Source organism: Rhipicephalus microplus, chromosome 9 (assembly GCF_043290135.1).
Source record: "Rhipicephalus microplus isolate Deutch F79 chromosome 9, USDA_Rmic, whole genome shotgun sequence".
NCBI lineage: Eukaryota > Metazoa > Arthropoda > Arachnida > Ixodida > Ixodidae > Rhipicephalus > Rhipicephalus microplus.
In genome coordinates this window covers 68,456,146-68,476,286 of record NC_134708.1, presented here as the reverse complement: position 1 = coordinate 68,476,286, position 20,141 = coordinate 68,456,146, and the positions used below count along the sequence as shown (strand labels likewise).

General features: G+C 47.3%; 13 non-coding genes across 13 annotated transcripts; all 13 read left to right on the top strand.

Annotated features, from left to right (window-relative positions):
- Positions 1–738: 738 nt before the first annotated feature.
- On the top strand, positions 739–810 carry TRNAD-GUC (transfer RNA aspartic acid (anticodon GUC)). Its single transcript has one exon. It is a non-coding gene; the product is annotated as a tRNA-Asp (tRNA).
- Positions 811–1,319: 509 nt separating this feature from the next.
- Positions 1,320–1,391, top strand: TRNAD-GUC (transfer RNA aspartic acid (anticodon GUC)). Its single transcript has one exon. It is a non-coding gene; the product is annotated as a tRNA-Asp (tRNA).
- Positions 1,392–1,900: 509 nt separating this feature from the next.
- On the top strand, positions 1,901–1,972 carry TRNAD-GUC (transfer RNA aspartic acid (anticodon GUC)). The gene has a single exon. It is a non-coding gene; the product is annotated as a tRNA-Asp (tRNA).
- A 509-nt stretch (positions 1,973–2,481) lies between these two features.
- TRNAD-GUC (transfer RNA aspartic acid (anticodon GUC)) lies at positions 2,482–2,553 on the top strand. Its single transcript has one exon. It is a non-coding gene; the product is annotated as a tRNA-Asp (tRNA).
- An 804-nt stretch (positions 2,554–3,357) lies between these two features.
- TRNAD-GUC (transfer RNA aspartic acid (anticodon GUC)) lies at positions 3,358–3,429 on the top strand. The gene has a single exon. It is a non-coding gene; the product is annotated as a tRNA-Asp (tRNA).
- Positions 3,430–3,938: 509 nt separating this feature from the next.
- On the top strand, positions 3,939–4,010 carry TRNAD-GUC (transfer RNA aspartic acid (anticodon GUC)). Its single transcript has one exon. It is a non-coding gene; the product is annotated as a tRNA-Asp (tRNA).
- A 509-nt stretch (positions 4,011–4,519) lies between these two features.
- On the top strand, positions 4,520–4,591 carry TRNAD-GUC (transfer RNA aspartic acid (anticodon GUC)). Its single transcript has one exon. It is a non-coding gene; the product is annotated as a tRNA-Asp (tRNA).
- An 804-nt stretch (positions 4,592–5,395) lies between these two features.
- On the top strand, positions 5,396–5,467 carry TRNAD-GUC (transfer RNA aspartic acid (anticodon GUC)). The gene has a single exon. It is a non-coding gene; the product is annotated as a tRNA-Asp (tRNA).
- A 9,059-nt stretch (positions 5,468–14,526) lies between these two features.
- On the top strand, positions 14,527–14,598 carry TRNAD-GUC (transfer RNA aspartic acid (anticodon GUC)). The gene has a single exon. It is a non-coding gene; the product is annotated as a tRNA-Asp (tRNA).
- Positions 14,599–15,107: 509 nt separating this feature from the next.
- Positions 15,108–15,179, top strand: TRNAD-GUC (transfer RNA aspartic acid (anticodon GUC)). The gene has a single exon. It is a non-coding gene; the product is annotated as a tRNA-Asp (tRNA).
- Positions 15,180–15,688: 509 nt separating this feature from the next.
- On the top strand, positions 15,689–15,760 carry TRNAD-GUC (transfer RNA aspartic acid (anticodon GUC)). Its single transcript has one exon. It is a non-coding gene; the product is annotated as a tRNA-Asp (tRNA).
- A 2,253-nt stretch (positions 15,761–18,013) lies between these two features.
- Positions 18,014–18,085, top strand: TRNAD-GUC (transfer RNA aspartic acid (anticodon GUC)). Its single transcript has one exon. It is a non-coding gene; the product is annotated as a tRNA-Asp (tRNA).
- Positions 18,086–18,309: 224 nt separating this feature from the next.
- Positions 18,310–18,381, top strand: TRNAD-GUC (transfer RNA aspartic acid (anticodon GUC)). Its single transcript has one exon. It is a non-coding gene; the product is annotated as a tRNA-Asp (tRNA).
- The last annotated feature ends 1,760 nt before the right edge of the window (positions 18,382–20,141 follow it).

The window sequence follows — 20,141 nt, the reverse complement described above, 5'->3', positions numbered from 1 at the left end:
TTTCCATCTCCTCCAGAGTAAGCTAATATAATGGGGAAGCTCGAGCGCCAGGTGTCTTTGTTTTTTTTCTCTCCCACTGAAACAGTCATGTCAAGCTAGAGTTGTGATCTCGCATACTATACCGTCGTGTCTGCCGTGCATGCGCATATCCTCGTTAGTATAGTGGACAGTATCCCCGCCTGTCACGCGAGAGACCGGTGTTCGATTCCCCGACGGGGAGCAGTAATTTTTTAGTTACCATAGGGCGAAAATTGAACCTGCACTGCTATACCATTCGGCAAAATAATCTTCGTTTTTTCCATCTCCTCCAGAGTAAGCTAATATAATGGGGAAGCTCGAGCGCCAGGTGTCTTTGTTTTTTTTCTCTCCCACTGAAACAGTCATGTCAAGCTAGAGTTGTGATCTCGCAGACTATACCGTCGTGTCTGCCGTGCATGCGCATATCCTCGTTAGTATAGTGGACAGTATCCCCGCCTGTCACGCGAGAGACCGGTGTTCGATTCCCCGACGGGGAGCAGTAATTTTTTAGTTACCATAGGGCGAAAATTTAACCTGCACTGCTATACCATTCGGCAAAATAATCTTCGTTTTTTCCATCTCCTCCAGAGTAAGCTAATATAATGGGGAAGCTCGAGCGCCAGGTGTCTTTGTTTTTTTTCTCTCCCACTGAAAACGTCATGTCAAGCTAGAGTTGTGATCTCGCAGACTATACCGTCGTGTCTGCCGTGCATGCGCATATCCTCGTTAGTATAGTGGACAGTATTCCCGCCTGTCACGCGGGAGACCAGGGTTCGATTCCCCGACGGGGAGAAGTAATTTGTTAGTTACCATAGGGTGAAAATTGAACGTGCACTGCTATACGATTCGGTATTATTCTTCGTTTTCTCCATCTCCTCCAGAGTAAGCTAATGTAATGGGGAAGCTCAAGCGCCAGGTGCTTTTTTTTCTCTCACTGAAACAGTCATGTCAAACTAGAGTTGTGATCTCGCATACTATACCGTCGTGTCTGCCGTGCATGCGCATATCCTCGTTAGTATAGTGGACAGTATCCCCGCCTGTCACGCGAGAGACCGGTGTTCGATTCCCCGACGGGGAGCAGTAATTCTTTAGTTACCATAGGGCGAAAATTTAACCTGCACTGCTATACCATTCGGCAAAATAATCTTCGTTTTTTCCATCTCCTCCAGAGTAAGCTAATATAATGGGGAAGCTCGAGCGCCAGGTGTCTTTGTTTTTTTTCTCTCCCACTGAAACAGTCATGTCAAGCTAGAGTTGTGATCTCGCAGACTATACCGTCGTGTCTGCCGTGCATGCGCATATCCTCGTTAGTATAGTGGACAGTATTCCCGCCTGTCACGCGGGAGACCAGGGTTCGATTCCCCGACGGGGAGAAGTAATTTGTTAGTTACCATAGGGTGAAAATTGAACGTGCACTGCTATACGATTCGGTATTATTCTTCGTTTTCTCCATCTCCTCCAGAGTAAGCTAATGTAATGGGGAAGCTCGAGCGCCAGGTGCTTTTTTTTCTCTCACTGAAACAGTCATGTCAAGCTAGAGTTGTGATCTCGCAGACTATACCGTCGTGTCTGCCGTGCATGCGCATATCCTCGTTAGTATAGTGGACAGTATCCCCGCCTGTCACGCGAGAGACCGGTGTTCGATTCCCCGACGGGGAGCAGTAATTTTTTAGTTACCATAGGGCGAAAATTTAACCTGCACTGCTATACCATTCGGCAAAATAATCTTCGTTTTTTCCATCTCCTCCAGAGTAAGCTAATATAATGGGGAAGCTCGAGCGCCAGGTGTCTTTGTTTTTTTTCTCTCCCACTGAAACAGTCATGTCAAGCTAGAGTTGTGATCTCGCAGACTATACCGTCGTGTCTGCCGTGCATGCGCATATCCTCGTTAGTATAGTGGACAGTATTCCCGCCTGTCACGCGGGAGACCAGGGTTCGATTCCCCGACGGGGAGAAGTAATTTGTTAGTTACCATAGGGTGAAAATTGAACGTGCACTGCTATACGATTCGGTATTATTCTTCGTTTTCTCCATCTCCTCCAGAGTAAGCTAATGTAATGGGGAAGCTCGAGCGCCAGGTGCTTTTTTTTCTCTCACTGAAACAGTCATGTCAAGCTAGAGTTGTGATCTCGCAGACTATACCGTCGTGTCTGCCGTGCATGCGCATATCCTCGTTAGTATAGTGGACAGTATCCCCGCCTGTCACGCGAGAGACCGGTGTTCGATTCCCCGACGGGGAGCAGTAATTTTTTAGTTACCATAGGGCGAAAATTTAACCTGCACTGCTATACCATTCGGCAAAATAATCTTCGTTTTTTCCATCTCCTCCAGAGTAAGCTAATATAATGGGGAAGCTCGAGCGCCAGGTGTCTTTGTTTTTTTTCTCTCCCACTGAAACAGTCATGTCAAGCTAGAGTTGTGATCTCGCAGACTATACCGTCGTGTCTGCCGTGCATGCGCATATCCTCGTTAGTATAGTGGACAGTATTCCCGCCTGTCACGCGGGAGACCAGGGTTCGATTCCCCGACGGGGAGAAGTAATTTGTTAGTTACCATAGGGTGAAAATTGAACGTGCACTGCTATACGATTCGGTATTATTCTTCGTTTTCTCCATCTCCTCCAGAGTAAGCTAATGTAATGGGGAAGCTCGAGCGCCAGGTGCTTTTTTTTCTCTCACTGAAACAGTCATGTCAAACTAGAGTTGTGATCTCGCATACTATACCGTCGTGTCTGCCTTGAATGCGCATATCCTCGTTAGTATAGTGGTCGGTATCCCCGCCTGTCACGCGAGAGACCGGTGTTCGATTCCCCGACGGGGAGCAGTAATTTTTTAGTTACCATAGGGCGAAAATTTAACCTGCACTGCTATACCATTCGGCAAAATAATCTTCGTTTTTTCCATCTCCTCCAGAGTAAGCTAATATAATGGGGAAGCTCGAGCGCCAGGTGTCTTTGTTTTTTTTCTCTCCCACTGAAAACGTCATGTCAAGCTAGAGTTGTGATCTCGCAGACTATACCGTCGTGTCTGCCGTGCATGCGCATATCCTCGTTAGTATAGTGGACAGTATCCCCGCCTGTCACGCGAGAGACCGGTGTTCGATTCCCCGGCGGGGAGCAGTAATTTTTTAGTTACCATAGGGCGAAAATTTAACCTGCACTGCTATACCATTCGGCAAAATAATCTTCGTTTTTTCCATCTCCTCCAGAGTAAGCTAATATAATGGGGAAGCTCGAGCGCCAGGTGTCTTTGTTTTTTTTCTCTCCCACTGAAACAGTCATGTCAAGCTAGAGTTGTGATCTCGCAGACTATACCGTCGTGTCTGCCGTGCATGCGCATATCCTCGTTAGTATAGTGGACAGTATTCCCGCCTGTCACGCGGGAGACCAGGGTTCGATTCCCCGACGGGGAGAAGTAATTTGTTAGTTACCATAGGGTGAAAATTGAACGTGCACTGCTATACGATTCGGTATTATTCTTCGTTTTCTCCATCTCCTCCAGAGTAAGCTAATGTAATGGGGAAGCTCGAGCGCCAGGTGCTTTTTTTTCTCTCACTGAAACAGTCATGTCAAACTAGAGTTGTGATCTCGCATACTATACCGTCGTGTCTGCCTTGAATGCGCATATCCTCGTTAGTATAGTGGTCAGTATCCCCGCCTGTCACGCGAGAGACCGGTGTTCGATTCCCCGACGGGGAGCAGTAATTTTTTAGTTACCATAGGGCGAAAATTTAACCTGCACTGCTATACCATTCGGCAAAATAATCTTCGTTTTTTCTATCTCCTCCAGAGTAAGCTAATATAATGGGGAAGCTCGAGCGCCAGGTGTCTTTGTTTTTTTTCTCTCCCACTGAAACAGTCATGTCAAGCTAGAGTTGTGATCTCGCAGACTATACCGTCGTGTCTGCCGTGCATGCGCATATCCCCGTTAGTATAGTGGTCAGTATCCCCGCCTGTCACGCGGGAGACCAGGGTTCGATTCCCCGACGGGGAGAAGTAATTTGTTAGTTACCATAGGGTGAAAATTGAACGTGCACTGCTATACGATTCGGTATTATTCTTCGTTTTCTCCATCTCCTCCAGAGTAAGCTAATGTAATGGGGAAGCTCGAGCGCCAGGTGCTTTTTATTCTCTCACTGAAACAGTCATGTCAAACTAGAGTTGTTATCTCGCATACTATACCGTCGTGTCTGCCTTGAATGCGCATATCCTCGTTAGTATAGTGGTCGGTATCCCCGTCTGTCACGCGAGAGACCGGTGTTCGATTCCCCGACGGGGAGCAGTAATTTTTTAGTTACCATAGGGCGAAAATTTAACCTGCACTGCTATACCATTCGGCAAAATAATCTTCGTTTTTTCCATCTCCTCCAGAGTAAGCTAATATAATGGGGAAGCTCGAGCGCCAGGTGTCTTTGTTTTTTTTCTCTCCCACTGAAAACGTCATGTCAAGCTAGAGTTGTGATCTCGCAGACTATACCGTCGTGTCTGCCGTGCATGCGCATATCCTCGTTAGTATAGTGGACAGTATTCCCGCCTGTCACGCGGGAGACCAGGGTTCGATTCCCCGACGGGGAGAAGTAATTTGTTAGTTACCATAGGGTGAAAATTGAACGTGCACTGCTATACGATTCGGTATTATTCTTCGTTTTCTCCATCTCCTCCAGAGTAAGCTAATGTAATGGGGAAGCTCGAGCGCCAGGTGCTTTTTATTCTCTCACTGAAACAGTCATGTCAAACTAGAGTTGTTATCTCGCATACTATACCGTCGTGTCTGCCTTGAATGCGCATATCCTCGTTAGTATAGTGGTCGGTATCCCCGCCTGTCACGCGAGAGACCGGTGTTCGATTCCCCGACGGGGAGCAGTAATTTTTTAGTTACCATAGGGCGAAAATTTAACCTGCACTGCTATACCATTCGGCAAAATAATCTTCGTTTTTTCCATCTCCTCCAGAGTAAGCTAATATAATGGGGAAGCTCGAGCGCCAGGTGTCTTTGTTTTTTTTCTCTCCCACTGAAAACGTCATGTCAAGCTAGAGTTGTGATCTCGCAGACTATACCGTCGTGTCTGCCGTGCATGCGCATATCCTCGTTAGTATAGTGGACAGTATCCCCGCCTGTCACGCGAGAGACCGGTGTTCGATTCCCCGACGGGGAGCAGTAATTTTTTAGTTACCATAGGGCGAAAATTTAACCTGCACTGCTATACCATTCGGCAAAATAATCTTCGTTTTTTCTATCTCCTCCAGAGTAAGCTAATATAATGGGGAAGCTCGAGCGCCAGGTGTCTTTGTTTTTTTTCTCTCCCACTGAAACAGTCATGTCAAGCTAGAGTTGTGATCTCGCAGACTATACCGTCGTGTCTGCCGTGCATGCGCATATCCCCGTTAGTATAGTGGTCAGTATCCCCGCCTGTCACGCGGGAGACCAGGGTTCGATTCCCCGACGGGGAGAAGTAATTTGTTAGTTACCATAGGGTGAAAATTGAACGTGCACTGCTATACGATTCGGTATTATTCTTCGTTTTCTCCATCTCCTCCAGAGTAAGCTAATGTAATGGGGAAGCTCGAGCGCCAGGTGCTTTTTATTCTCTCACTGAAACAGTCATGTCAAACTAGAGTTGTTATCTCGCATACTATACCGTCGTGTCTGCCGTGCATGCGCATATCCTCGTTAGTATAGTGGACGGTATCCCCGCCTGTCACGCGAGAGACCGGTGTTCGATTCCCCGACGGGGAGCAGTAATTTTTTAGTTACCATAGGGCGAAAATTTAACCTGCACTGCTATACCATTCGGCAAAATAATCTTCGTTTTTTCCATCTCCTCCAGAGTAAGCTAATATAATGGGGAAGCTCGAGCGCCAGGTGTCTTTGTTTTTTTTCTCTCCCACTGAAAACGTCATGTCAAGCTAGAGTTGTGATCTCGCAGACTATACCGTCGTGTCTGCCGTGCATGCGCATATCCTCGTTAGTATAGTGGACAGTATCCCCGCCTGTCACGCGAGAGACCGGTGTTCGATTCCCCGACGGGGAGCAGTAATTTTTTAGTTACCATAGGGCGAAAATTTAACCTGCACTGCTATACCATTCGGCAAAATAATCTTCGTTTTTTCCATCTCCTCCAGAGTAAGCTAATATAATGGGGAAGCTCGAGCGCCAGGTGTCTTTGTTTTTTTTCTCTCCCACTAAAAACGTCATGTCAAGCTAGAGTTGTGATCTCGCAGACTATACCGTCGTGTCTGCCGTGCATGCGCATATCCTCGTTAGTATAGTGGACAGTATCCCCGCCTGTCACGCGAGAGACCGGTGTTCGATTCCCCGACGGGGAGCAGTAATTTTTTAGTTACCATAGGGCGAAAATTTAACCTGCACTGCTATACCATTCGGCAAAATAATCTTCGTTTTTTCCATCTCCTCCAGAGTAAGCTAATATAATGGGGAAGCTCGAGCGCCAGGTGTCTTTGTTTTTTTTCTCTCCCACTGAAAACGTCATGTCAAGCTAGAGTTGTGGTCTCGCAGACTATACCGTCGTGTCTGCCGTGCATGCGCATATCCCCGTTAGTATAGTGGTCAGTATCCCCGCCTGTCACGCGAGAGACCGGTGTTCGATTCCCCGACGGGGAGCAGTAATTTTTTAGTTACCATAGGGCAAAAATTTAACCTGCACTGCTATACCATTCGGCAAAATAATCTTCGTTTTTTCCATCTCCTCCAGAGTAAGCTAATATAATGGGGAAGCTCGAGCGCCAGGTGTCTTTGTTTTTTTTCTCTCCCACTGAAAACGTCATGTCAAGCTAGAGTTGTGATCTCGCAGACTATACCGTCGTGTCTGCCGTGCATGCGCATATCCCCGTTAGTATAGTGGACAGTATCCCCGCCTGTCACGCGAGAGACCGGTGTTCGATTCCCCGACGGGGAGCAGTAATTTTTTAGTTACCATAGGGCGAAAATTTAACCTGCACTGCTATACCATTCGGCAAAATAATCTTCGTTTTTTCCATCTCCTCCAGAGTAAGCTAATATAATGGGGAAGCTCGAGCGCCAGGTGTCTTTGTTTTTTTTCTCTCCCACTAAAAACGTCATGTCAAGCTAGAGTTGTGATCTCGCAGACTATACCGTCGTGTCTGCCGTGCATGCGCATATCCCCGTTAGTATAGTGGACAGTATCCCCGCCTGTCACGCGAGAGACCGGTGTTCGATTCCCCGACGGGGAGCAGTAATTTTTTAGTTACCATAGGGCGAAAATTTAACCTGCACTGCTATACCATTCGGCAAAATAATCTTCGTTTTTTCCATCTCCTCCAGAGTAAGCTAATATAATGGGGAAGCTCGAGCGCCAGGTGTCTTTGTTTTTTTTCTCTCCCACTAAAAACGTCATGTCAAGCTAGAGTTGTGATCTCGCAGACTATACCGTCGTGTCTGCCGTGCATGCGCATATCCCCGTTAGTATAGTGGACAGTATCCCCGCCTGTCACGCGAGAGACCGGTGTTCGATTCCCCGACGGGGAGCAGTAATTTTTTAGTTACCATAGGGCGAAAATTTAACCTGCACTGCTATACCATTCGGCAAAATAATCTTCGTTTTTTCCATCTCCTCCAGAGTAAGCTAATATAATGGGGAAGCTCGAGCGCCAGGTGTCTTAGTTTTTTTTCTCTCCCACTGAAAACGTCATGTCAAGCTAGAGTTGTGATCTCGCAGACTATACCGTCGTGTCTGCCGTGCATGCGCATATCCCCGTTAGTATAGTGGTCAGTATCCCCGCCTGTCACGCGAGAGACCGGTGTTCGATTCCCCGACGGGGAGCAGTAATTTTTTAGTTACCATAGGGCGAAAATTTAACCTGCACTGCTATACCATTCGGCAAAATAATCTTCGTTTTTTCCATCTCCTCCAGAGTAAGCTAATATAATGGGGAAGCTCGAGCGCCAGGTGTCTTTGTTTTTTTTCTCTCCCACTGAAAACGTCATGTCAAGCTAGAGTTGTGATCTCGCAGACTATACCGTCGTGTCTGCCGTGCATGCGCATATCCCCGTTAGTATAGTGGACAGTATCCCCGCCTGTCACGCGAGAGACCGGTGTTCGATTCCCCGACGGGGAGCAGTAATTTTTTAGTTACCATAGGGCGAAAATTTAACCTGCACTGCTATACCATTCGGCAAAATAATCTTCGTTTTTTCCATCTCCTCCAGAGTAAGCTAATATAATGGGGAAGCTCGAGCGCCAGGTGTCTTTGTTTTTTTTCTCTCCCACTAAAAACGTCATGTCAAGCTAGAGTTGTGATCTCGCAGACTATACCGTCGTGTCTGCCGTGCATGCGCATATCCCCGTTAGTATAGTGGACAGTATCCCCGCCTGTCACGCGAGAGACCGGTGTTCGATTCCCCGACGGGGAGCAGTAATTTTTTAGTTACCATAGGGCGAAAATTTAACCTGCACTGCTATACCATTCGGCAAAATAATCTTCGTTTTTTCCATCTCCTCCAGAGTAAGCTAATATAATGGGGAAGCTCGAGCGCCAGGTGTCTTTGTTTTTTTTCTCTCCCACTAAAAACGTCATGTCAAGCTAGAGTTGTGATCTCGCAGACTATACCGTCGTGTCTGCCGTGCATGCGCATATCCCCGTTAGTATAGTGGACAGTATCCCCGCCTGTCACGCGAGAGACCGGTGTTCGATTCCCCGACGGGGAGCAGTAATTTTTTAGTTACCATAGGGCGAAAATTTAACCTGCACTGCTATACCATTCGGCAAAATAATCTTCGTTTTTTCCATCTCCTCCAGAGTAAGCTAATATAATGGGGAAGCTCGAGCGCCAGGTGTCTTTGTTTTTTTTCTCTCCCACTGAAAACGTCATGTCAAGCTAGAGTTGTGATCTCGCAGACTATACCGTCGTGTCTGCCGTGCATGCGCATATCCCCGTTAGTATAGTGGTCAGTATCCCCGCCTGTCACGCGAGAGACCGGTGTTCGATTCCCCGACGGGGAGCAGTAATTTTTTAGTTACCATAGGGCGAAAATTTAACCTGCACTGCTATACCATTCGGCAAAATAATCTTCGTTTTTTCCATCTCCTCCAGAGTAAGCTAATATAATGGGGAAGCTCGAGCGCCAGGTGTCTTTGTTTTTTTTCTCTCCCACTGAAAACGTCATGTCAAGCTAGAGTTGTGATCTCGCAGACTATACCGTCGTGTCTGCCGTGCATGCGCATATCCTCGTTAGTATAGTGGACAGTATCCCCGCCTGTCACGCGAGAGACCGGTGTTCGATTCCCCGACGGGGAGCAGTAATTTTTTAGTTACCATAGGGCGAAAATTTAACCTGCACTGCTATACCATTCGGCAAAATAATCTTCGTTTTTTCCATCTCCTCCAGAGTAAGCTAATATAATGGGGAAGCTCGAGCGCCAGGTGTCTTTGTTTTTTTTCTCTCCCACTGAAAACGTCATGTCAAGCTAGAGTTGTGGTCTCGCAGACTATACCGTCGTGTCTGCCGTGCATGCGCATATCCCCGTTAGTATAGTGGTCAGTATCCCCGCCTGTCACGCGAGAGACCGGTGTTCGATTCCCCGACGGGGAGCAGTAATTTTTTAGTTACCATAGGGCGAAAATTTAACCTGCACTGCTATACCATTCGGCAAAATAATCTTCGTTTTTTCCATCTCCTCCAGAGTAAGCTAATATAATGGGGAAGCTCGAGCGCCAGGTGTCTTTGTTTTTTTTCTCTCCCACTGAAAACGTCATGTCAAGCTAGAGTTGTGATCTCGCAGACTATACCGCCGTGTCTGCCGTGCATGCGCATATCCCCGTTAGTATAGTGGACAGTATCCCCGCCTGTCACGCGAGAGACCGGTGTTCGATTCCCCGACGGGGAGCAGTAATTTTTTAGTTACCATAGGGCGAAAATTTAACCTGCACTGCTATACCATTCGGCAAAATAATCTTCGTTTTTTCCATCTCCTCCAGAGTAAGCTAATATAATGGGGAAGCTCGAGCGCCAGGTGTCTTTGTTTTTTTTCTCTCCCACTAAAAACGTCATGTCAAGCTAGAGTTGTGATCTCGCAGACTATACCGTCGTGTCTGCCGTGCATGCGCATATCCCCGTTAGTATAGTGGACAGTATCCCCGCCTGTCACGCGAGAGACCGGTGTTCGATTCCCCGACGGGGAGCAGTAATTTTTTAGTTACCATAGGGCGAAAATTTAACCTGCACTGCTATACCATTCGGCAAAATAATCTTCGTTTTTTCCATCTCCTCCAGAGTAAGCTAATATAATGGGGAAGCTCGAGCGCCAGGTGTCTTTGTTTTTTTTCTCTCCCACTGAAAACGTCATGTCAAGCTAGAGTTGTGATCTCGCAGACTATACCGTCGTGTCTGCCGTGCATGCGCATATCCCCGTTAGTATAGTGGTCAGTATCCCCGCCTGTCACGCGAGAGACCGGTGTTCGATTCCCCGACGGGGAGCAGTAATTTTTTAGTTACCATAGGGCGAAAATTTAACCTGCACTGCTATACCATTCGGCAAAATAATCTTCGTTTTTTCCATCTCCTCCAGAGTAAGCTAATATAATGGGGAAGCTCGAGCGCCAGGTGTCTTTGTTTTTTTTCTCTCCCACTGAAAACGTCATGTCAAGCTAGAGTTGTGATCTCGCAGACTATACCGTCGTGTCTGCCGTGCATGCGCATATCCTCGTTAGTATAGTGGACAGTATCCCCGCCTGTCACGCGAGAGACCGGTGTTCGATTCCCCGACGGGGAGCAGTAATTTTTTAGTTACCATAGGGCGAAAATTTAACCTGCACTGCTATACCATTCGGCAAAATAATCTTCGTTTTTTCCATCTCCTCCAGAGTAAGCTAATATAATGGGGAAGCTCGAGCGCCAGGTGTCTTTGTTTTTTTTCTCTCCCACTGAAAACGTCATGTCAAGCTAGAGTTGTGATCTCGCAGACTATACCGTCGTGTCTGCCGTGCATGCGCATATCCCCGTTAGTATAGTGGTCAGTATCCCCGCCTGTCACGCGAGAGACCCGTGTTCGATTCCCGACGGGGAGCAGTAATTTTTTAGTTACCATAGGGCGAAAATTTAACCTGCACTGCTATACCATTCGGCAAAATAATCTTCGTTTTTTCCATCTCCTCCAGAGTAAGCTAATATAATGGGGAAGCTCGAGCGCCAGGTGTCTGTTTTTTTTCTCTCCCACTGAAAACGTCATGTCAAGCTAGAGTTGTGATCTCGCAGACTATACCGTCATGTCTGCCGTGCATGCGCATATCCTCGTTAGTATAGTGGTCAGTATCCCCGCCTGTCACGCGAGAGACCGGTGTTCGATTCCCCGACGGGGAGCAGTAATTTTTTAGTTACCATAGGGCGAAAATTTAACCTGCACTGCTATACCATTCGGCAAAATAATCTTCGTTTTTTCCATCTCCTCCAGAGTAAGCTAATATAATGGGGAAGCTCGAGCGCCAGGTGTCTGTTTTTTTTCTCTCCCACTGAAAACGTCATGTCAAGCTAGAGTTGTGATCTCGCAGACTATACCGTCATGTCTGCCGTGCATGCGCATATCCTCGTTAGTATAGTGGTTAGTATCCCCGCCTGTCACGCGAGAGACCGGTGTTCGATTCCCCGACGGGGAGCAGTAATTTTTTAGTTACCATAGGGCGAAAATTTAACCTGCACTGCTATACCATTCGGCAAAATAATCTTCGTTTTTTCCATCTCCTCCAGAGTAAGCTAATATAATGGGGAAGCTCGAGCGCCAGGTGTCTTTGTTTTTTTTCTCTCCCACTGAAAACGTCATGTCAAGCTAGAGTTGTGATCTCGCAGACTATACCGTCGTGTCTGCCGTGCATGCGCATATCCCCGTTAGTATAGTGGTCAGTATCCCCGCCTGTCACGCGAGAGACCGGTGTTCGATTCCCCGACGGGGAGCAGTAATTTTTTAGTTACCATAGGGCGAAAATTTAACCTGCACTGCTATACCATTCGGCAAAATAATCTTCGTTTTTTCCATCTCCTCCAGAGTAAGCTAATATAATGGGGAAGCTCGAGCGCCAGGTGTCTTTGTTTTTTTTCTCTCCCACTGAAAACGTCATGTCAAGCTAGAGTTGTGATCTCGCAGACTATACCGTCGTGTCTGCCGTGCATGCGCATATCCTCGTTAGTATAGTGGACAGTATCCCCGCCTGTCACGCGAGAGACCGGTGTTCGATTCCCCGACGGGGAGCAGTAATTTTTTAGTTACCATAGGGCGAAAATTTAACCTGCACTGCTATACCATTCGGCAAAATAATCTTCGTTTTTTCCATCTCCTCCAGAGTAAGCTAATATAATGGGGAAGCTCGAGCGCCAGGTGTCTTTGTTTTTTTTCTCTCCCACTGAAAACGTCATGTCAAGCTAGAGTTGTGATCTCGCAGACTATACCGTCGTGTCTGCCGTGCATGCGCATATCCTCGTTAGTATAGTGGACAGTATCCCCGCCTGTCACGCGAGAGACCGGTGTTCGATTCCCCGACGGGGAGCAGTAATTTTTTAGTTACCATAGGGCGAAAATTTAACCTGCACTGCTATACCATTCGGCAAAATAATCTTCGTTTTTTCCATCTCCTACAGAGTAAGCTAATATAATGGGGAAGCTCGAGCGCCAGGTGTCTTTGTTTTTTTTCTCTCCCACTGAAAACGTCATGTCAAGCTAGAGTTGTGATCTCGCAGACTATACCGTCGTGTCTGCCGTGCATGCGCATATCCTCGTTAGTATAGTGATCAGTATCCCCGCCTGTCACGCGAGAGACCGGTGTTCGATTCCCCGACGGGGAGCAGTAATTTTTTAGTTACCATAGGGCGAAAATTTAACCTGCACTGCTATACCATTCGGCAAAATAATCTTCGTTTTTTCCATCTCCTCCAGAGTAAGCTAATATAATGGGGAAGCTCGAGCGCCAGGTGTCTTTGTTTTTTTTCTCTCCCACTGAAAACGTCATGTCAAGCTAGAGTTGTGATCTCGCAGACTATACCGTCGTGTCTGCCGTGCATGCGCATATCCTCGTTAGTATAGTGGACAGTATCCCCGCCTGTCACGCGAGAGACCGGTGTTCGATTCCCCGACGGGGAGCAGTAATTTTTTAGTTACCATAGGGCGAAAATTTAACCTGCACTGCTATACCATTCGGCAAAATAATCTTCGTTTTTTCCATCTCCTCCAGAGTAAGCTAATATAATGGGGAAGCTCGAGCGCCAGGTGTCTTTGTTTTTTTTCTCTCCCACTGAAAACGTCATGTCAAGCTAGAGTTGTGATCTCGCAGACTATACCGTCGTGTCTGCCGTGCATGCGCATATCCCCGTTAGTATAGTGGTCAGTATCCCCGCCTGTCACGCGAGAGACCGGTGTTCGATTCCCCGACGGGGAGCAGTAATTTTTTAGTTACCATAGGGCGAAAATTTAACCTGCACTGCTATACCATTCGGCAAAATAATCTTCGTTTTTTCCATCTCCTCCAGAGTAAGCTAATATAATAGGGAAGCTCGAGCGCCAGGTGTCTTTGTTTTTTTTCTCTCCCACTGAAAACGTCATGTCAAGCTAGAGTTGTGATCTCGCAGACTATACCGTCGTGTCTGCCGTGCATGCGCATATCCTCGTTAGTATAGTGGTCAGTATCCCCGCCTGTCACGCGAGAGACCGGTGTTCGATTCCCCGACGGGGAGCAGTAATTTTTTAGTTACCATAGGGCGAAAATTTAACCTGCACTGCTATACCATTCGGCAAAATAATCTTCGTTTTTTCCATCTCCTCCAGAGTAAGCTAATATAATGGGGAAGCTCGAGCGCCAGGTGTCTTTGTTTTTTTTCTCTCCCACTGAAACAGTCATGTCAAGCTAGAGTTGTGATCTCGCATACTATACCGTCGTGTCTGCCGTGCATGCGCATATCCTCGTTAGTATAGTGGACAGTATCCCCGCCTGTCACGCGAGAGACCGGTGTTCGATTCCCCGACGGGGAGCAGTAATTTTTTAGTTACCATAGGGCGAAAATTTAACCTGCACTGCTATACCATTCGGCAAAATAATCTTCGTTTTTTCCATCTCCTCCAGAGTAAGCTAATATAATTGGGAAGCTCGAGCGCCAGGTGTCTTTGTTTTTTTTCTCTCCCACTGAAACAGTCATGTCAAGCTAGAGTTGTGATCTCGCAGACTATACCGTCGTGTCTGCCGTGCATGCGCATATCCTCGTTAGTATAGTGGACAGTATCCCCGCCTGTCACGCGAGAGACCGGTGTTCGATTCCCCGACGGGGAGCAGTAATTTTTTAGTTACCATAGGGCGAAAATTTAACCTGCACTGCTATACCATTCGGCAAAATAATCTTCGTTTTTTCCATCTCCTCCAGAGTAAGCTAATATAATGGGGAAGCTCGAGCGCCAGGTGTCTTTGTTTTTTTTCTCTCCCACTGAAAACGTCATGTCAAGCTAGAGTTGTGATCTCGCAGACTATACCGTCGTGTCTGCCGTGCATGCGCATATCCTCGTTAGTATAGTGGACAGTATTCCCGCCTGTCACGCGGGAGACCAGGGTTCGATTCCCCGACGGGGAGAAGTAATTTGTTAGTTACCATAGGGTGAAAATTGAACGTGCACTGCTATACGATTCGGTATTATTCTTCGTTTTCTCCATCTCCTCCAGAGTAAGCTAATGTAATGGGGAAGCTCGAGCGCCAGGTGCTTTTTTTTCTCTCACTGAAACAGTCATGTCAAACTAGAGTTGTGATCTCGCATACTATACCGTCGTGTCTGCCTTGAATGCGCATATCCTCGTTAGTATAGTGGTCGGTATCCCCGCCTGTCACGCGAGAGACCGGTGTTCGATTCCCCGACGGGGAGCAGTAATTTTTTAGTTACCATAGGGCGAAAATTTAACCTGCACTGCTATACCATTCGGCAAAATAATCTTCGTTTTTTCCATCTCCTCCAGAGTAAGCTAATATAATGGGGAAGCTCGAGCGCCAGGTGTCTTTGTTTTTTTTCTCTCCCACTGAAAACGTCATGTCAAGCTAGAGTTGTGATCTCGCAGACTATACCGTCGTGTCTGCCGTGCATGCGCATATCCTCGTTAGTATAGTGGACAGTATTCCCGCCTGTCACGCGGGAGACCAGGGTTCGATTCCCCGACGGGGAGAAGTAATTTGTTAGTTACCATAGGGTGAAAATTGAACGTGCACTGCTATACGATTCGGTATTATTCTTCGTTTTCTCCATCTCCTCCAGAGTAAGCTAATGTAATGGGGAAGCTCGAGCGCCAGGTGCTTTTTTTTCTCTCACTGAAACAGTCATGTCTAACTAGAGTTGTGATCTCGCATACTATACCGTCGTGTCTGCCTTGAATGCGCATATCCTCGTTAGTATAGTGGTCAGTATCCCCGCCTGTCACGCGAGAGACCGGTGTTCGATTCCCCGACGGGGAGCAGTAATTTTTTAGTTACCATAGGGCGAAAATTTAACCTGCACTGCTATACCATTCGGCAAAATAATCTTCGTTTTTTCTATCTCCTCCAGAGTAAGCTAATATAATGGGGAAGCTCGAGCGCCAGGTGTCTTTGTTTTTTTTCTCTCCCACTGAAACAGTCATGTCAAGCTAGAGTTGTGATCTCGCAGACTATACCGTCGTGTCTGCCGTGCATGCGCATATCCCCGTTAGTATAGTGGTCAGTATCCCCGCCTGTCACGCGGGAGACCAGGGTTCGATTCCCCGACGGGGAGAAGTAATTTGTTAGTTACCATAGGGTGAAAATTGAACGTGCACTGCTATACGATTCGGTATTATTCTTCGTTTTCTCCATCTCCTCCAGAGTAAGCTAATGTAATGGGGAAGCTCGAGCGCCAGGTGCTTTTTATTCTCTCACTGAAACAGTCATGTCAAACTAGAGTTGTTATCTCGCATACTATACCGTCGTGTCTGCCTTGAATGCGCATATCCTCGTTAGTATAGTGGTCGGTATCCCCGCCTGTCACGCGAGAGACCGGTGTTCGATTCCCCGACGGGGAGCAGTAATTTTTTAGTTACCATAGGGCGAAAATTTAACCTGCACTGCTATACCATTCGGCAAAATAATCTTCGTTTTTTCCATCTCCTCCAGAGTAAGCTAATAAAATGGGGAAGCTCGAGCGCCAGGTGTCTTTGTTTTTTTTCTCTCCCACTGAAACAGTCATGTCAAGCTAGAGTTGTGATCTCGCAGACTATACCGTCGTGTCTGCCGTGCATGCGCATATCCTCGTTAGTATAGTGGACAGTATTCCCGCATGTCACGCGGGAGACCAGGGTTCGATTCCCCGACGGGGAGAAGTAATTTGTTAGTTACCATAGGGCGGAAATTGAACCTGCACTGCTATACCATTCGGCAAAATAATCTTCGTTTTCTCCATCTCCTCCAGCGTAAGCTAGTGTAATGGGGAAGCTCGAGCGCCAGGTACTTTTTTTTCTCTCACTGAAGCAGTCATGTCAAACTAGAGTTGTGATCTCGCAGACAACACCGTCTTGTCTGCCGTGGACGCGCATATCCTCGTTAGTATAGTGGTCAGTATCCCCGCCTGTCACGCGGGAGACCGGGGTTGGATTCACCGACGGGGAGCAGTAATTTTTTAGTTACCATAGGGTGGAAATTGAACCTGCACTGCTATACCATTCGGCAAAGTAATCTTAGTTTTCTCCATCTCCTCCAGAGTAAGCTAATATAATTGCTTGAGCGCCAGGTGTCTTTGTTTTTTTTTCTCTCCCACTGAAACAGTCATGTCAAGCTAGACTTGTGATCTCGCAGACAACACCGTCGTGTCTGCCGTGGACGCGCATATCCTCGTTAGTATAGTGGTCAGTATCCCCGCCTGTCACGCGGGAGACCGGAGTTGGATTCACCGATGGGGAGCAGTAATTTTTTAGTTACCATAGGGTGGAAATTGAACCTGCACTGCTATACCATTCGGCAAAGTAATCTTAGTTTTCTCCATCTCCTCCAGAGTAAGCTAATATAATTGCTTGAGCGCCAGGTGTCTTTGTTTTTTTTTCTCTCCCACTGAAACAGTCATGTCAAGCTAGAGTTGTGATCTCGCAGACAACACCGTCGTGTCTGCCGTGCATGCGCATATCCTCGTTAGTATAGTAGTCAGTATCCCCGCCTGTCACGCGGGAGACCAGGGTTCGATTCCCCGACGGGAAGCAGTAATTTTTTATTTACCGTAGGGAGGAAATTGAACGTGCACTGCTATAATATTTGGCAAAATTATCTTCGTTCTTTCCATCTTCTCCAGCGTAAGCTAATATATTGGGGAAGCTCTCACGCCAGGCGTCTGTTTTTTTTTCTCCCACTGAAACAGTCATGTCAAGCTAGAGTTGTCATCTCGCAGACAATACCGTCGTGTCTGCCGTGCATGCGCATATCTTCGTTAGTATAGTGGTCAGTATCTCCGCCTGTCACGTGGGAGACCGGGGTTCAATTCCCCGACGGGGAGCAGTAATTTTTTAATTACCATAGGGTGGATATCGAACGTGCACTGCTATAATATTTGGCAAAATAATCTTCGTTCTCTCAATCTCCTCCAGAGTAAGCTAATATATTGGGGAAGCTCGAGCGCCAGGTGCTTTTTTTTTCTCTCCCACTGAAACAGTCATGTCAAACTAGAGTTGTGATCTCGCAGACAACACCGTCGGGTCTGCCGTGGACGCGCATGTCCTCGTTAGTATAGTCGTCAGTATCCCCGCCTGTCACGCGGGAGACCGGGGTGGGATTCACCGACGGGGAGGAGTAATTTTTTAGTTACCATAGGGTGGAAACTGAACCTGCACTGCTATACCATTCGGCAAAGTAATCTTCGTTTTCTCCATCTCCTCCAGAGTAACCTAATATAATGGCTCGAGCGCCAGGTGTCTTTGTTTTTTTTTCTCTCCCACTGAAACAGTGATGTCAAGCTAGAGTTGTGATCTCGCAGACAACACCGTCGTGTCTGCCGTGCATGCGGATATCCTCGTTAGTATAGTGGTCAGTATCCCCACCTGTCACGCGGGAGACCGGGGTTCGATTCCCCGACGGGGAGCAGTAATTTTTTAGTTACCATAGGGTGGAAATTGAACGTGCACTGCTATAATATTCGGCAAAATAATCTTCGTTCTCTCCATCTCCTTTAGAGTAAGCTAATATATTGGGGAAGCTCTAGCGCCTGGTGTCTTTGTTTGTTTTTCTCTCCCACAGAAATAGTCATGTCAAGCTAGAGTTGTGATCTCGCAGACAATACCGTCGTGTGTGCCGTGCATGCGCATATCCTCGTTAGTATAGTGGTCAGTATCCCCGCCTGTCACGTGGGAGACCGGGGTTCGATTCCCCGACGGGGAGCAGTAATTTTTTAATTACCATAGGGTGGATATCGAACGTGCACTGCTATACCATTCGGCAAAATAATCTTCGTTTTTTCCATCTCCTCCAGAGTAAGCTAATATAATGGGGAAGCTCGAGCGCCAGGTGCTTTTTTTTCTCTCACTGAAACAGTCATGTCAAACTAGAGTTGTGATCTCGCAGACAACACCGTCTTGTCTGCCGTGGACGCGCATATCCTCGTTAGTATAGTGGTCAGTGTCCCCGCCTGTCACGCGGGAGACCGGGGTTGGATTCACCGACGGTGAGCAGTAGTTTTTCAATTACCATAGGGCGGAAATTGAACCTGCACTGCTATACCATTCGGTAAAATAATCTTCGTTTTCTCCATCTCCTCCAGAGTAAGCTAGTGTAATGGGGAAGCTCAAGCGCCAGGTGCTTTTTTTTCTCTCACTGAAACAGTCATGTCAAACTAGAGTTGTGATCTCGCAGACAACACCGTCATGTCTGCCGTGGACGCGCATATCCTCGTTAGTATAGTGGTCAGTATCCCCGCCTGTCACGCGGGAGACCGGGGTTGGACTCACCGACAGGAAGCAGTAATTTTTTAGTTACCATAGGGCGGAAATTGAACCTGCACTGCTATACCATTCGGCAAAATAATCTTCGTTTTCTCCATCTCCTCCAGAGTAAGGTAATGTAATGGGGAAGCTCGAGCGCCAGGTGGTTTTTTTTCTCTCACTGAAACAGTCATGTCAAACTAGAGTTGTGATCTCGCAGACAACACCGTTGTGTCTGCCGTGGACGCGCATATCCTCGTTAGTATAGTGGTCAGTAACCCCGCCTGTCACGCGGGAGACCGGGGTTGGATTCGCCGACGGGGAGCAGTAATTTTTTAGTTACCATAGGGTGGAAATTGAGCCTGCACTGCTATACGATTCGGAAATATTCTTCGTTTTCTCTATCTCCTCCGGAGTAAGCTAATATATTGGAGAAGCTCGAGCGCCAGGTGTCTGTTTTTTTTCCCTCCCACTGAAACAGTCATGTCAAGCTATAGTTGTGATCTCGCAGACAATGCCGTCGTGTCTGCCGTGCGTGCGCATATCCTCGTTAGTATAGTGGTCAGTATCCCCGCCTGTCACGCGGGAGACCGGGATTCGGTTCCCCGATGGGGAGCAGTAATTTTTTAGTTACCATGGGTGGAAATTGAACGTGCACTGCTATAATATTCGGCAAAATAATCTTCGTTTTCTCCATCTCCTCCAGAGTAAGCTAATATATTGGGGAAGCTCTAGCGCCAGGTGTCTTTGTTTTTTTTTCTCTCCCACTGAAACAGTCATGTCAAGCTATAGTTGTGATCTCGCAGACAATACCGTCGTGTCTGGCGTGCATACGCATATCCTCGTTAGTATAGTGGTCAGTATCCCCGCCTGTCACGCGGGAGACCGGGATTCGGTTCCCCGATGGGGAGCAGTAATTTTTTAGTTACCATGGGTGGAAATTGAACGTGCACTGCTATAATATTCGGCAAAATAATCTTCGTTATCTCCATCTCCTCCAGAGTAAGCTAATATATTGGGGAAGCTCTAGCGCCAGGTGTCTTTGTTTTTTTTCTCTCCCACTGAAACAGTCATGTCAAGCTAGAGCTGTGATCTCGCAGACAACACCGTCGTGTCTGCCGTGGACGCGCATGTCCTCGTTAGTATAGTCGTCAGTATCCCCGCCTGTCACGCGGGAGACCGGGGTGGGATTCACCGACGGGAACAGTAACTTTTTAGTTA